The sequence below is a fragment of the Mesocricetus auratus genome, unplaced genomic scaffold (genome assembly GCF_017639785.1).
Source record: "Mesocricetus auratus isolate SY011 unplaced genomic scaffold, BCM_Maur_2.0 Super-Scaffold_100676, whole genome shotgun sequence".
In the NCBI taxonomy this organism is placed as follows: domain Eukaryota; kingdom Metazoa; phylum Chordata; class Mammalia; order Rodentia; family Cricetidae; genus Mesocricetus; species Mesocricetus auratus.
In genome coordinates, this window is record NW_024429266.1 from 5,617,548 (window position 1) to 5,630,831 (window position 13,284).

Here is a 13,284-nt window from a genome sequence, read left to right on the forward strand (position 1 = left end):
ACTCTGCAATATCTTTATGTGGGTAGTGATTAGAGAAATGAATGTTGAGGAGATAGGCGAGTGGTAACATTTATAGAAGACTCATGCTGGGTACTTTGCAAAGAAGACTAAGAAGAGAGAAAAGGCTGGGTAAGGAATTTCCAGCTGAGGGCTTTGAACCATTCTTCCAGTAGGCACTCCAGGAGGGGAAGAGTGTACCGAGATGATAAATCTGGGTCAGTGTATTCTTTTCCACTGGAGTGCAGAGGCAGTCATATGCAGTATGAATGATTTTAATATTCTCCACTTAGCTATGCTCAATTTTGGAGTTCAATAATAACAATTAAAAAGTAACTAGGACTTTTTCTACACAAAATAGCCAAGCACCCCTTATCCTCATTGTTGTCCTACCTAGGGTGAGTATCACATGCTCATTCATTCATGCCTATGTAGAGAACTGTTTGCTATATGCGTGAGCAGTTTGGCTACATGTATGCCTGTGTACCCTGTGTGTGCCTTGTGCCCCCTGAAGGCCAGAAGACGACATCAAACCTCCTGGAATTCAAGTCATGGAGTGTTGAAAACTGCCAAGGGATGCTGGGAATCAAACTCAGGTCCTCTGGAAAAGCAGCCAGAGATTTCAACTGTGGGCCCATCTCTCCATCCCCTGTAGAGCTGTTATTAGCATCACCATTTGTTCCTTTTCAAAGTCTCACTCTGTGGTCCAAGTTGGCCTCAGACTCATCCTCTCTCTCGGCTGCTTGAGCGCTTAGGCTACAGCTCTGTGCTACTACAGTAGGCCTGTGTTAGGTATTATTCCTATATTTCAGCTATTATTATACAGCCACTGAAAACAGTCTTGATTCAAAATACACCCAGGGCCATTTTCATTGTCATAATACCTTGGTCATGTTAAACATTCAGTGTAATAACCCCCAATATTATTAATAGAGATACCTCGGAGGAAGGATCTCTTGCTACTCTGTATGGGTTCCATGACTGACAAGGTAGGTGTAGAAGCTGCCACGCTGGGCAAGGAAATCCTATGCTGGAAATCTTAATACACTGGCACCTTCTCCTTGGCAGTATTGGGGGATAAATCTGGAGTCTTGCACACGGGAGGTCAAAGCTCTACCACAAACCCCGCCCTTAACAATTCTACTCCTAAAAATAAATTCTAAATAGTGTTTTTTGAAAAAGTAGACAAAGATATGTAGGTGCATGGGTAAAGAGCGAGAAGGAGGTGGAGAAAACGGAAACTAGGCACGAGAGTGATGAGGGAGGATGGCGTAGAGGGACTCCCAGTTCTGTGGTTCAAAGGGCAAGGGCGTCTTCTGTTTCCTACTTCCATGCTTTTTGCAACAAACTCATTCGGCATAATTGGATGCATCCCCATGTCTCATGATCCTCATTTCATGAAGAACAGTTTTATTGTTTAAGAAAGTACCTGAGCATAAGTATTTCTATTCAAAAGGGATGAGTACTATGATGCATGCCATTTCTAAGTGTGTTAAAGAGGTGCATACCACTATTTGATTGCTAAGAAAAAATAAAGAAAAAAATCACATCCAAATCAACTCACAGAGAAGAGGCCCTGTCACCTGCTCCGAGAACACATCTGCATGCTAGCTAACATCCAGCCAGGAGCACGGGTCAAATGGGGACTGGATACAGGCTGGGAGAAGCTCCCCATGCACCACGCACCACATTGTTTATGTGTGAGCTTAATAACTGTGTGCTCTTCCAAAAGAGACCTAAGGCATCCTCTTTATAAATGGTTATTGTTGAGATGAAAATTTCAATCTGTGATATGAAAAAAAAAACACCCTTTCCAAGTCCATCCATCTCCGAGAGACCCGAGAGGGTAGCAGCTGTTGTGAGTATGAAAATCATTTGGATGCAGGATCAGCTATTATGTTTCCGGGCCTACATTATCCCCTCTCAATGACTTCAGCAAAATTAGTTTTATTAGTTGGATAATGAGCACAGGGGCAGACATCGAAACAGTCACTGAGCTGGAGTACCTCTGCTCTGAGGAGGATTGCTACTGATGTTTTGTCCCAGGGCGAGGTCAACCTAGGGCTGAAAGTAGCTTCCTGTCTGTTCTTTTCTGGGGAGCAGACAAGTCCGAGATGATAGTCAGCCTGGCTCATCGTGTGAAGTTATCAAGGGGAAAAAATCTGGAGGGGAATATTCAGAGAAGCTATTTTTTAAAAAAGCACTTGACTGCTGTTAAGGTAGGAGAATAATAATTTCAGTTTCAGCTTTTGAATTCATTGCTGTTCGTCCTTTAGTTGTATAGTCATCACTGGTTGGGCATCAGAAGACTTCTGTCTAGTGTTGTATGGTTGGGTAAGTCAGCATTCCACTGTCAGCCCAAGGCCCCTTCTTACCGGGGTTATTGGTAGAATCAGAACTCCGTGAAGTTTGCACGGAGACCACCTGGAAAATGAGTAAATGAAATTAATGACCAACTTTACAGAAATTCGACTCTTAAATAAAGCATGTCTCTTACCTTAGGTGTGCTAAAATGTAGAGCTCTACTACTATGCAATTGAAACCACCAAAAAAATAAAAGGCACACAATGTAGCAAAGTCCAGTAAGCTCTCTGAAGAAGACTTCATTGGACAAGTTAAAACGAAGCCATAGAAATGAATGCCTAGGGATTATACGTTGCTGAAAAGACGAGACACTTCAGTACCAAAGGACAGAAGCCAGCCACCAGGCAGCACTTAAGAAATGTTCATGGTTGAATAGAATTCAAGTCCTTTTTCCCCCCTTGAGACAGTCTTATGTAGCCTAGGCTGGCCTTGAACTCCCTGTAGAGTGGAAGGTGACCTTGGAACTCCTGATCTTCCTGCCCCCACCTCCCAAGTGCTGGGGTAGCATGTATGTGCATGGATTCTGGTCTTTTAATGAAATCTCTAATGGCCCTACACAGTGTGCAAAGACATTCAGAACATGGTTTTGTTGTCCTGTTGTGTCTACAACTTGCCCTTTGACCCTTGCTGTGCTTTGCCTCTTACTCTACAGATCCTCACTCCCAACCCAGCACAGAGGTTTCCCACTTATCTTTGTGAGAACAGGGGAGGCGTTGAACTTCACTCACTTATGCTGGGGGTTTTTCATTCCTGGCTGCTTCAGATTGCCTGGGAGTTTTGCTAAGTGCAAAAGCCTGACTTTTATTTCCAGAGACTTTGATATAATTTCTCTAGGGAGGATACTTGACATCAGTATTTTTAAGACTCTCTAGGATATTCTAATTAAAGCACAGGCAGGTTTGAGATGCAATCTTTAAAATACGTGTGGCACCTTCAATACATGTCTCCTAGTTTCTTGCTTTCTTATATAAAACCTGATATTGTGACAATGACAGAAAATGCATAACCCTGTTTGATGCTGTTCATCTTGGTTTAAAGATCCGAAACAAAAATGTATGCAAAGAGAATGAGGCCCTCATAAAGAGGCCCTATTTTAGTTTGGAGAGTGTGGTAGTTTGAATGTAATTGGCCTCCATAACCTCACAGGAAGTGGGTGTGGCCTTGTTGGAGGAAGTGTGTCACTGTGAGGGTGGGCTTTGAGGTCTTCTTTGCTCAAGCTACCCCCAGTGTTACAGACCACTTCCTGTTGCCTGCAAGATGTAGGACACTCGGCTGTCTCCAATACTATGTCTGCCTGCATGTGACCATGCTCTCCACCATGATGACAATGTAAGTGAGCCACCCCAGTTATAAATGCTTCTTTTATTAGAGTTGCTATGGTCATGATGTCTCTTCATAGCAATAAAAAACCCGAGCAAAGAGAGAGACAGAGACAGAGAAACAGGGACAGAGAGAGAGAGAGAGAGAGAGAGAGAGAGAGAGAGACTATTATTGGACCATCTGCACTGAGAAGGACTAGGGAAATAATTGACACCTTTCATCTGTAGGACATTAGTCTAAATGTTAGTAGGAGTCACCAGATTTCCAGACAGCATTAGAGAAAATGGAAAAGTAAACTCTTTTCTCCAAGTGTGGGGGGAAGTAAGACTTGGATTCACAGTTCAATGAACCCTACCAAGCACACCCAAGAGTGAGGCTGATACCCAGTTGGAACACATTAAGTAGCCATACTAAGTGCTAAAACATTGATTAAGGTAAACATCTTGACTAGACAAAAACAAACCAAAAACCTACTCTGCCAGGGCGGCGGCGGGGGGGGGGGGGGGGCGGGGCCGGGGGCGGGGGGTGTCTCAGTAGTCTTAAAACATTTAAGACTAACTCCAGATAACTCAGCCCAGGAGGCCTTCCTTCTCCATTGATCTGCTATTTCAATTTACCTCAGAAAAGTGGCCTTTGCCACTCTCCATGACTACAGCTGGTCCCCTCCACCAACCAAGTAAACAAAAGACAAAACAAGACAAGGGACACCCCACCCCCCAAGCAAACTACGAGAAGGCTAAGCAGCAATGGATTTAGGAGAAATTATTTAGGCACAAAGAGCAAACTTGTCATCACCCAAATGGAGTTTTGAATGCTTGTGACCCTCAGGTTGCAACCCTGAGGTGGGAAGATCTTGAGGTTGAGGCCAGTCTGTGCCCACGCCATATCCTACCTCAGAGTCAACAGAAAAGTGGAGTCCGCTGCACTGTTCCAGTGCTGAGAAAAATGGGCAAAGCCGAGTGACTCGGAGACGCGGTCCTTATGCCTGGCGCCCTGAAGCTAGCTGCTGCCTTAGCTTTTCCTCTGGCTTGCTCTGACCGGTATCCTGCTTCCATTTCAGGAGTTTGTTTTCAATCAGCCCAGCAGCGGGCAGTCCAGCATACAGAATCCCTCAAGTTGAGAAACAAATGGGAAAGGGGGGTAACAGGGACCCCCTAAAATGGATCATAAAGAATTAAAACTGTCCCAGGAAACACTCTGGGGAAAGGAGGGGTTGAAATCCTGATGCCGGAGGAGGAGCACCGGCTGGAGGTTCCCCTCAGCCGATTTCACAGCGGACCCCGCATTCACACAGTCTCAGCTTCCTTCCGTGTTTTTATAAAGATCATCGCACTGCACCAGGAAAGCCCCAGAGATGCTAAGAACCACCCCCGCCCACACCCCCACACTTCTGGTCCAATTTTAAATGAATAATTTTTTATTTGCTAAAATAAGTGAAGTATTAAACCAGCATTACCTGGAAAGTCCTCCGGGAAGCCTTCCTAAGATATAATTAATGAAAGTCATAAAAATCGCTGGTAACATCATTAGAGTCAGTGTTTTTAGGGTTCTGGAAATAAGTCAAAAGTTAATGTGATCTTAAATGCATTTCTTCTTACCAACACGTACATTAGGATAAATAGGAATATGAAGTTGTACAAATGGTGCTCACACACTGGTCACCAGCCACATCAGCCTGAATCCGGGAAGCCAGAGCACTCCCAGTCCCTGAGGGTCTGAATGGGGGCAGAGCTCCCAGGAGGCCTGTTTCCAGGTAATTGCCATCATCTAACTTTCCCCTTCAGTCCCCAGAAGAGCCACCTCCTGCACACTCTCTGCATTTGGTCTGCCTTGCAGGTTCCTGGTCAGAAGCTCTTTGTCTCTGGAGCTTTTGTGGGAAGCAGTTTTACATTGACGCCGGCTGGCCCAGCAGAAAAAAATGGTGAAATAAGGCAGAGAGAGAGAGAGAGAGAGAGAGAGAGAGAGAGAGAGAGAGAGAGAGAGAGAGAGAGAGAGAGAGAGAGAGAGCATATAAAAGATGGCATCACAAGCTGCCCACGTGGGGCTCCTAATGATTTGTTACAGTCCCGGGAATCTAGAGGGCCTTGACTCTCCCTGGCAATCGGTCCGAGGGTCTGCATTGGCCAGATGTGAAGACTATGCCAAAATTCCAGGGGTTATTTTGTTGTAGTGGTGGTGTCTTTTGTTTTGAGGGGGATCAGATTTCATTTTATTAGGTTTTCTAAATTGGTGTGTGTGTGTGTGTGTGTGTGTGTGTGTGTGTGTGTACGCTCACACTCGGGCAAGCACACACATGAGTGATTATAAATCATATTGATAGCTATAGAATGTGTCCAAATCCCCTACGTCTAATGTTGCTTGCTAGCACAGCATCTTCATCACTGATATTTGTAATTACCATTTTCTAAAGTCTCTGACTTCAGGTTTCCTCACTTCTTACCTTACATTCTTTTGGAAACCCCTCGATAAATTTAGTGAGCATGTAGTGCCTCTCAGTTATGACAGCAACTGCCTGACCTTTGATGACCCTGACGGTTTTAGGGGTGTTGTAGGTGCTATATAGAATTGCCTCTCCTTGTGTGAGCTTTTTTGAAGTTAAGAGTTTGGAGGAGGAAGGTACTGCCAATATATAGATAACATGCAGTGCTATTTTACCTCTAGGGCTTATTACTGACACAGGATTCTTCAGAGATTTCTACTGTGGGGCCCCTGTCTTCCCTTCCTTTCCTAGGAAAGGAAGCAACATTATGCTTAGCACACGTTATTTTTGGAGTATCATTCCTTGTTCCACACGGAAATTGTGTGACATTCTTCTGCAGAGAAGACAGGTCTAATGCTCCCCATGTGTTCTAACCTTTTGTTGGTGTTAGCATACTTCATGCATATTTTGTTTCATGCTTTTATTTTCCAGAGCTGCTTATGGTTCTGAATCATTCGAACGTTTGGTATCAATGACAACTCCTGGTGTTGACTTCCACTCTTTGAGGTGCCTCAGTTTCCCCATGTGTTCTAACCTTTTGTTGGTGTTAGCGTACTTCATGCATATTTTGTTTCATGCTTTTATTTTCCAGAGCTGCTTATGGTTCTGAATCATTCGAACGTTTGGTATCAATGACAACTCCTGGTGTTGATTTCCACTCTTTGAGGTGCCTCAGTTTCCCCATGTGTTCTAACCTTTTGTTGGTGTTAGCATACTTCATGCATATTTTGTTTCATGCTTTTATCTTCCAGAGCTGCTTATGGTTCTGAATCATTGGATCGTTTGGTATCAATGGCAACTCCTGGTGTTGACTTCCACTCTTTGAGGTGCCTCAGTTTTGTGCTTTTGCTTGTTCTGGAGCATCTCCAGCCTTCTGGCTCCATCCCATGCTCCAGGGACAGTCTAGAAGCAGCCATGCCTCCCAAGAAGCAGTGTTCGAAGCCCCCTTCTGCACCCTCCTGCTTCTCCCTCCCCCCCTCCCCTCAGTACAGTGCTCCGCCCTTTATGCTCTCACCACTGGAGCTGAAGGCCGAACGCGGTAGGAGGTCCTGGCAATGAACATGGCGCCGGAAGCAGTGTCTACGCTTTCTTCCCTTCCTTGCCAGCTCCGATCTGCTCTGGAGAGTGTTTGCTTCTGCCTCATGGCTCCTCTTCTGAGTTGGTGCTGCTGAGAAGAACTGAGGCGGGAGAAGTGACTCGGCGCTGCTTGCTTGCTAAAGTGTCGAGTTCTGTGGCCCAGACGCATTTTGTATCGTGCCTGTTGCAGGGTTGCTTCTATGTGTGGTCCGCCATAAACAAAGTCAACCTAAGGTGCCCCAATGGGAAACAGAGATTCATCTCATTACAGGCATCCCTCAAGTGGGCATCACTTGGGAGGATATGCTTCACGTAGTTCCTTGGCCCGGATTCTGACTGTTGGATAGACCACAGGTGCATTTTTCATGCCTCAGCTACATGCAGCCTGAACACACGGACTGCCATTGTCGACCCTCTACAGTTCTCACAGCAGCTTCTGTTTGGGTGTCATCTTGTTCCCACAAGGAGTGTTTAAGGCCACTGGCAGGAAGAACACGGACTCACAACCCAGAGCATCTTGCCCATGGGCAGGAGAGTTGTCCTGTGCTGGTATGGGTGCCAGTGCTCTTTCTGAACACGGATTCTAGAAGTTTCATGAAGGGTTCCACTGCCCTTTCTCCTGTGCATTCGTGGACTCTGAACCAAACTCTGAACCTTCATGATCCTGTGCTCAGATTTATAGGACCAAATATTAATGTGGTCATCCATCCTAGGGCGATTTTCTCTTTCATTCTTTCCTTAATCATAGAAAAATTATATAATATATTATGTAAAGGGAACCTACTGGATAATGTGCTTTCTGAAGTATGGTCCAAGCATTAGATAAATATTGTCAGATGGTCTTGGATTTATTTGAAAATACATTAGACCCCACATAAGGGTCTGTCATGTCTTCCTTTCTCCAGCTCTATTGTGTCACATTTCTCATAGCTAACCCTCCTCCTCCTCATCCTTGTATGTCTTTATGCTCTTTGACAGTGAATCATGGGAAGTCTGGTAGTTAGTGGTGTGTACACTTGGAGCTCATTCTCTTTCTTTGTTTTTGTTCATTGGGGCTCTGAAAAACAGGAACTATAAGCTCTCAAGCAGAGAAATATTTTCCTGGCTCCCAATATCCCCAGGCAACAATCAATTTCCCTGTTAGAATTTTTCCTTGAGTCTCATTTCAAGACGACTTAAAATCTCTCTTATGATTCAGTGGTAATAAATGACTGGAAAGCCCAGGATCCAAGGGTCAGCAGATAGAGGTTTACTTCTAACTTTGAGCCAGTAACACAGTGTGAAGCCATATGTCCTATTTTCGCTTTAGGCACTCACTTCTTGCATTGCTATCCATAATCCATACGAATCATTGGCTCTTGTCCCCAGCTCCAAATGTTGTAAACCCTCAGTTTCAAAAGTAGATATTGAATATTCTTGTCATTTTTTGTTGGGATAATATAAGGTATATAGCTCATAGCTCAGATAGCTTTAAAATATATTATAAGGCCATATACATCATGGCTTTGTCTTCTGTTTATTGAGATCGCTGATGTCTCAGGATTTTAAGCTATCTTCACAGGGTTGACAGGCTGCTTAATAGGTTTGTTTATGCTTTTTTGCTCATTTGTTTGTTTTCTTTTATTTTCCATGGCTTATTACAAAAATTTGTAGCTCATTTTTCCTGTCTACTACTTATAAATAAAAGCATTTGGCTTCTGTATATTAATTCAGTTGGTAAATAGCATACCTTTTTTTTTAGTAGTTTTAGTTGATTCTAAATCATTTAAATTCAGCAAAATAGGCTGTTTTCAGGTCTTGCATTTGTCAAATGTGGTAACGAAAGCCCATAATCCCAGCACCTGGGAAACAGAGGCAGTAGGTGTTTGTCCTTGGCTTCATAATGAGTTTTGAGGTCAGCTTTGGCTACCCGAGAGCCTGCCTCAAAAACTGAAAACAGAAAGAAAGTTTGAAATTTCCTTTTTTCCTTACTTTCCCTGAAATGTAGTAGCGAAGACACACTCAAAGGGTGGGGCCAGGACACATCAACCATGGACTGAGGAGCCTGGAGCTCAGGGTCACTGTGGGAGCCACTGGTCTCACCCTCCGTAACTCCAGACTGTGGACATGGACACTGGATGGCACCTAGTTCCTTCAAACCAACATGGAGGAATTTACCTCTGGATGGGACTAAACTAACACCTGCTCATGAGTTTTTGTTCTTTTTTGAAAATGAGTTGATATTTCAGCGTTTCTTTCCATCAATTATTATTGACACATTTTATACTTGTCTTTCTGTGTGGACAGTGTGAAGGAGGTGGGCACTCTGCTCCCATTTTACGGAGAGGTCTGATGCAGGCACGTGAGGGCATTTGGCTGCACTTACGGGAAAAATTTCAAACTAATTCAGGTCTATGATGAAGATAGAAGTGTCCCTGTTTTGACATTCCATGGCATCTATTAAAGCCATTAAAAACAAGTATCTTTACAGGCAAATCTTAGTAGTTTCTAAATTCCCATTTTGAAAAGAAAGAAGCCTCCTGTAGATGCAGAGCAACATGGCTTTTCCTTTCTTGCTGTAACTAGGCCTTGGTTCCTTATATTACATTTTGTATGCCCACTCACATTAAATTACCACCAAACACGAAGGAAGGAAGGGAGGAAGGGAAGAGGCAAGCTTGCTTCCCAGGCTGCCATAATTAAGTGATATCATTTGTCGTGAGCTCAGCTGCTGTTTAACTAAACAAATGTTTTTACTTAAACATTTGACAGTGTTTTCTGCAAATCTGCTGCTTTTCTTGAATAGTAACTCAGCTGTCAGGTAAATCACAGAGACATTTGTAAACCAAGGGCCCCTTGATGATGTTTGAACATCCTGTAACTTCCTGTCCTTGGAGAGCATAGCAAATTGATCCCTTTTGAAGAAATGTCTTCAGAGGCTGGGTTCCTGCTTTCTAAACCTTCTGCTCCTTCCTGTGCAGGTCATGGTGGACGGTTTCCTGGTTAACAAGGCCACAGCGTTTAAGAATAATCGTCTTTCAGAACTACCTGATCCAAGTCGCTTGCTTATGGTGCTCATGAAACCCAGGCGGTTGGGTCCTCTGGTGGCTGCTCGTCAGCCCTGGGAGATGCAGACAGCAGGCACTGGCTGTAGCCATCCTCTCCCGAGCCTCCGGAAATCCAGGTCCCGGTCTTCCTTGCTGGGCTTTCCCCTTCCTGTCCTTGTGCAGATCTCTGTCCCTGAAGCCCCGAGTGAAGGGAAGGACACTGGGATCAGGCAGGACTGAAGCAGGGACTTGACTAATCTCCACTGTGGAACCCACCAGAGAGCAGAGCCACTGCCTGGCAGAGGCCTCACACCATGGAACCATGCCTCCTGCTCGTCCATACAGAAGCACGCAGGACTAGATCCGTTGACCTTCTCAGAGATAACAGACGGTTTTTTGGAAACATTTGCCTTGGGGTATCTGGCTGGGGAGGAAGGGAAGGAAATAAAAGGCTAGTTGTGATGACAGACAGTCCCGAAGTTGTGTTAGAACCCTGAATCAACTCCCTGCTAAGTAAGGGGAACACCCGCCACGGAAGCAGGAGAAAGTACAACTTAGGAGCAGCTGATGACGGTGTGTCCCTGCCAGGTGTCTATTTGGAAAGAACTTGCTCACCCACTTGCTTATTTGGCAGGGAGGGGTGGTAGGGCAGGCGGAGTACAGATGAGGGACTCTCCCTACTGGATCAAGATCATTGTTGTTTGAATAGAGTGAGGCAATCTAAACTTGGGGTGAGGGCTGTGAAATGAGTTGAGTCACGCATGGCAGGGAATAAAGATCCCCTTTCTGGCTTAAGGCCTTCTTTTCCTTTTCCAAAGAGAAATCAGTATCTGGAATTTACCTTAACCTGCATATGGATCCATCAGTAATCTCATTCAGGACGCAGGGCTGCCGTTACATCTGCCTAAGGGATCTGTTATAGCTCTTCAGGGGTCACCACATTCCACTCTCCACACTCTGAATCTACAGGCATCTGCCTGTGTCTTTACATAAAGATGTGTCTCTTGTTGCTGATCCATGCCCTTTGACCTTGCCAAAGGAAGAGCCACAGGTTTTCTCTTTCTACTAAACCATTTTCGTTTCACACAGCTTGTTTGCACAAAGACCCTTCAAAGGCATACATTGCTTTATATGGCAATATGGCAATGTTTTTCATTTGTGTTTTGTTGTATAATGTCCTTAAGTTACTGTTACGCCTTTTAAATGCATTAATTACCCCCAGAAGAGTGAGACAGCTTTGGAAGATACTTCTCTTGGTTTTATGTTTTAACTCAAGAGTTAGCACGTAGCGTTGCATTCATTGAACATCCAGCACGGGGTGGTGTGCACCTCGGTCCTCCGGCACTTCAAGGATGTTGCTCTCCCTTCAACTCTCAGCAGCTGTGATTTTTCTACAGCAACCAGGACATGACCGGGACATTTAACTCAACAGCTGAGAGTAGAGGGAGCTTACGAAGCCCCGCCCCTGTGTGAAATTACAGGTGTTTCCTGGAGAGGTGTGAAGCTGCTTTGCCCTGCTCTGGTGGTGGTAAGTAACCCCATTTAGACTCAACCTGTTTCCCGGGCTGGATTTAAGTGGGCTTGTTTCCTCCGTCTTCACTGGTGTCACATCTGGGATGAGACGATGCTTGTGCACGTGCCTCAGAAAAGACAAGCACAGCCCTGGGCTTTGGGGCCGCTTGCTTGTTTTTGCCTGTCTCTTTGTTTCTGGGCACTAAGCGCAGTGGTAAGCTTCCCTACCATTTCTCCTGGAGGCAGATTGACTTTTGAGACACGATATCAAGAACAAGACAAATTCTTTTGTTTTAGTACTTTTGCCTTGTTGGGTTGTTTGTTTCGATTTTCATTTGGGAGTTTTTTGCTTGTTTTGGAGGGAGTTGAGAGGAAAAAAATGTGGTTGGGTAGGCAGGGAGATGGGGAGAATCAGAAACGTTGGGGTAGGGGAAAGAAAATGTTTAAAATATATGGGACAAAAAAAACAACAAAATAATATCCTTTGTCATACTTATTTCAGAAGCAGGACCCCTACTCTTCTGAAACATGTAGCTGTAGAGATGAGTTGCCTCCATTTGACTTAGGAGAAAAATGACACAACAGACAAGACAAAAACACCTCTTGTGTGCACGACGCCATGTTTCAGGCCGTCTGTCCTCAAGATGGTCTAGCACCCATGTCTCTCTCAAGCTTTTCTGCTGCAGACCAAGTAGGACTGTGCTACACAGGAAAATAATAGTCAGTAAATCTGTTCTGATGCCTGGGGTCTGGACCAGGTATTCTCAGGGTCTTGGCATTGTAGCCAGTGACTTGAAATGCACTCACATGAATTGCAAATTAGCAGGGAGACTTGATTAAAAGATAAAACAGGCTGTATACAGGGTCAAGAGTGACAGTGGGCCACAGGCCTTGAAGTACTCAAGGGCCCCAATTATTTTCCAGGGCTTCCTTTTACGAAATCCAAGAGGAGTTTGGTTGCTAAGGGCATAGTTTGGGTGGTTCTCTGGTTTCCAGGCTTGGATTACATAAGCCTTTGCCCCAAGCAACATGCCCTTGCCCATAATACATCTGTGCACCCATCCCAACCAGCCTAGGCTGAATAGGCCTACTTCTCCGTTTCGGGATGTTTATTCCTGGATGTGACTGTATCGTTTCCATTATCAAGTGATGCTAAGGGGAGTCATTCATTTTTATTGCTTAAAGCAGGTGTGCACACAGCTGGGTAGAGCTGGAAACCCCAGGCTGCCGGGTGCCTTGTGTGCATTGTTAGGGAAGAGGTGTGTGCATACCCCATGCCAAGCAGACCCCGGATTGCTAAGCTGTCTGTGAGCTTGCCGGCCTCTGGTCCTTAAACTGTGCATTAACCTGCAGCTTGACAAAGGCTGCTCTGAAGAGAGCCAGCCCCTTGGAGTGAGGGAGGGACCCATGGAGGGAGATGCCAAGGCTCGTCTGTCCCTCAGGGCACAGAGCTCTTTTGGGATCCAGGTCCCAGGTCATAGAAGGTTCTGAGTTCATAAGGAGGTGGCA